The following is a 3,921-nucleotide window of genomic DNA, read 5'->3' on the forward strand; positions in this document are numbered from 1 at the left end:
TGAATTATGATTTTAGGAAACTGTCGACCAGTGGCACGAGATGATACAACCTAAATTATGCGACGCCGAACAAAGATCGACGTTTTGTATTCGCGATTACACGTCGCGGATTATGGACACTCTGAAGACGAGTGATCAACAAAGAATCAACTTCGACGATGTCATTCAAAAAGAGAGCCCTTACGAGGTGGCCAGATATTTTTTAGCTTCGTTAGACTTGGTGAGAAAGATTATTAGAAGACAAGAAAAATCAGAATTAATCCATCAATTTTTAACGAATCTTATTGTCAACAGGCTGCGAAGCAAAATATAGACATAAATATAAAAGAGGATCCCGAGCATAACATAGAAATCGTTCTACATACAGAAGATGAACAGATGTTCTAACAGTCAAGCGGATTCGCATGATTAACGAGCAAATTTTTAGTTTTAATAACTGTATAAATGTGTATAATATGTACATTAATGAAAAATGAATTTATGTACCTTCCTTCATCAATTTTGGGAAGGTCTCTATACTGTGATATTCTGCAGCTTTTAAGAAAATGTTTATTATTTGATTCTTTTAAAAGAAAAAGATTTTACGTATATGTACATGTGTGCATACATATGTATATATACATAATATGTATACATACATATTATATTTGTGTATTAAATTTTTTCGCAGGATCCCGACTCGTTTCTCTTCCATCTCTTGTTTCCGTCCTGATCGTTGAGTTACAATTATAGATGCATATGGAATAATAATTATACGATTCATTGGAAATCTATACATCTCCACCAGGCGTGAAGTTCCAATTTAACTACCGTCGAGTGGTAATTCGCCGCCGGGCGGTTTGTAACAAGCAGTTACGCGAAAGAGACTGTTACAGCGACTGCAGCGTGAAATCGATTTTTTTCTCTTCCCTTTTTTTTAATTAAGACTGGAACGCATCCCATTGACACGCGCTCGGGTGTGCCTGTGGCCGTTGAACAAAACGGAGCGTGCATTCATGAACGTTGCGGTTGTCCCGGCTCGTCGGCGCACACCACGACGCAACGCACGTCTCACACGTGCAATGTATGACAATTGGCCGTGGTGTAATACACAGAGAAATGCTCACGCATGCGTCTCGTCGGATGCCGAGCCGACGACGGCACCGGTTCACAGTTTATATATTAGTTTACATTAGGACCACACGGACGGACACCGCAAACCGCCGTGTAAACTGCGTTCTCGTTAACGCACCTCGCGAGCGTTCCACTCGCGCGCGCCGAGGAAATAAAAGAATACCGTGTGTGAAATATAAAATTAATATTAAAATAAGCTGTAAGTATTTTTTTTTCAGTGACGAGTGCTACAAAAATATGGTCGTCGTTTTGGAAAAGTTTCTACAATAGAAAGTTAGCGTTAAGATGAACGTTACGGCGAACGGGAGAGCGGCGAGGAGAACGTAGGAAAAGGAAGTGTGAAACGCGCGGATGTTGCAGAAGTTTAATGCACAGTCAATTCCGCTTGATAGTAACCAATCAGACGACACAGATCTATGCGCTTCTCTCCCCTGATTCTCTCTCTCCTGCGGCGTGCCAGAGATATCCAATTGAAATAGTTGCGTTCTGCCGCGCGTCGCGTCTTCGCGCTATACACGTCGCCGTGTTATCGTTCGCACGTTGTGTAACACACCGATTGCGTTATTAGCTAAGAACAACAATTCAGCGAAAGCGATCGAATAATTTAATTGAAATGATTTTTGAAGACTTTTGCTATCTCGTCTTAATCAGGATTTAGTGATTTAGACTAAAAAAAACTGTTCTGATTAAAAAACCTAACAAAAGGGATTAAGAATGACATTTTAGTGAGGACAAACAGAATTTCAGATGACTAGAAATTCTGATCTCACCAAAGTGCTATTTTTGTTAGGTCCTGTTGATTTAATCAGAACATTTTTCTTTATGAGGATTTCATTTGGTATTTTTCATTAATTTTTTAAAATAAATTAGCGATAATTTTTTCCTCGATGCACAGGAGGCTTTTTCAAACACCACTTTTCATAGGAGTTAAAACTACGTCAGCATGAACAGCAAGAGTGCATTACTGGTGCAACGCTGGATGCTTCAGCCGCGCGTGTTGCTCGTTCTCGTTTTGCTACAATTTATCATTCAGTTTTTCACGTCCGTCTATCTGTATAAGTATATCACGAACGTGGAGAGTGATCTTCGTCGGGTAAAAAGCCTGTATCCGCCGGAGGCTGTGGCTATTCCACGGCGAAGACGCAGCAGCGCGTTGCCGACCTCCGAAGACAATGCCGTTTCGGATATAGCCAGTCGGGTATGTAAAATATATAGGGAGAACGTTTTGAAAAATCTACGGAAATCCAATTCTGCGTGAAGCAAAAATTTTTTTTAATAGAGAGAAACGACTTTGGAAGTTTGAAATTTCCTTATATTAGCTCTCACAGAAATCTAACCCGAGGAAAAGTATTATAAATATGTTAATTTTTTATATAATTTTATATAATTATATATGAAACATTTTTTTCCCGGGAATTTATTACTCTAATTTAATACTGAAAGCTAGTGATAGACTACTTATTTTAAATATTGAAAGCACTGAATACTAGTATTTTTAATACTTAAAATAAGTAGTTAGTAACTATCTTTCAGTTAATAACTACCTTAAATATTTTTAAGGGCAACGAAAAACAAAAAGTGTACAAAGTACCTGAATTAAAACTTTATGCAGTTGCACTAATTACACGAAATAAGGAAAAATATACAAAAAGAGGAAATTGTTTTAAAAAATTTTGCTGGAAAAGAGAGATTTCGTGTCTTAATTCCCCAGCGTTTAATTTTCCGAGATATCCTAACAGCGAGGGCTTTGACTTGCCAATTTCATTTATATCTCGGATCTCTCTCCCTTAATATCGCGGGATTGCTCGGGCCGCTCGGTTACAGATCCGAGATGACAAGGAGATACAAGGTACAAAGAAGGTAACCGCCTCCCCGATGGTATCCGGCTCCGCGTCCTCGCCAACGATAGCCGGAGGTCAGGATTGGGTCTGGTTGAACGCCGACACACGAATACAAGTCAGTTCTGTGTGATTGTTAGAACTAGTTACCTGTTTCGCGATACACATCCTCGTGAATACTCTCCTCAAACTTGCCGAGTTGTCGTGATGTTCCTCGACGAGTTCCGTCATCTATGAAGAACATTATGTGTGTGTAGAAGATATTTGGAGATAGCTGCTAAGTATCCGTTACATCTATTTTCCGCATTAGAATGACGATGCTAAAATAACGCTACTATCCGGTAAAAAATTGTTCATGCATGAACATGTATAAATATGTATAAACATACATAAACACGTATAAATATTCATAACCATGTATAATTATATATGAAATATGTCCATACATGTTCATACATCTTTTTTTCTTTTGTGAAATTATTTTTTAGTGTAATAGAAATAATAATAGTAACGTGGAAACATTAAAAATAATTAAAAAGGTAATTTTTGCACTATTTGTTTTAGAAAAAATCAAGTTTGAAGAAGTGTACAAAAATTATTTATGTATAATTAAATATAAAATTATGCATTATTATGTGAGCAATTTTTTTACATTTTTTTCAAACTTGTTTTTTTCTTAAATAAACAATGTAAAAATTATCCCTTTAATTATTTTTAATGTTTTCGCATTACTATTATTATTTCTATTATACTAAAAAGTAATTTTACAAAAGAAAAAAAATGTATGAACATGTATGGACATATTTCATATATAATTATACATGTTTATGAATATTCATGCGTGTTTATACATGTTTACACATATTCATGCATGAAAAAATTTTTACCGGGTAAAATAACACTACTAAAATAACGGTAACATTTGTGCAAACATATTCTTATCATTATTATATTAATTTTAATATAAGAA

The 3,921-nt window shown here is 36.1% G+C and overlaps 2 protein-coding genes across 2 annotated transcripts in view; one reads left to right on the forward strand and one right to left on the reverse strand.

The window, feature by feature from the left end:
• LOC108757099 (plasma membrane calcium-transporting ATPase 2) overlaps nucleotides 1-3,119 on the reverse strand; it is a 105,884-nt gene extending 102,765 nt beyond the window's left edge. Inside the window, exon 1 of the mRNA XM_018501442.1 lies at nucleotides 3,102-3,119. The gene's annotated coding sequence lies outside the window, so the exon portion shown is untranslated. The remainder of the gene's footprint in view (nucleotides 1-3,101) is intronic.
• LOC108757103 overlaps nucleotides 1-3,921 on the forward strand; it is a 16,698-nt gene that overhangs the window by 3,673 nt on the left and 9,104 nt on the right. The gene's annotated exons all lie outside the window — the stretch shown is intronic.

This window comes from Trachymyrmex septentrionalis, unplaced genomic scaffold (assembly GCF_001594115.1).
Source record: "Trachymyrmex septentrionalis isolate Tsep2-gDNA-1 unplaced genomic scaffold, Tsep1.0 scaffold132, whole genome shotgun sequence".
Classification (NCBI taxonomy): domain Eukaryota; kingdom Metazoa; phylum Arthropoda; class Insecta; order Hymenoptera; family Formicidae; genus Trachymyrmex; species Trachymyrmex septentrionalis.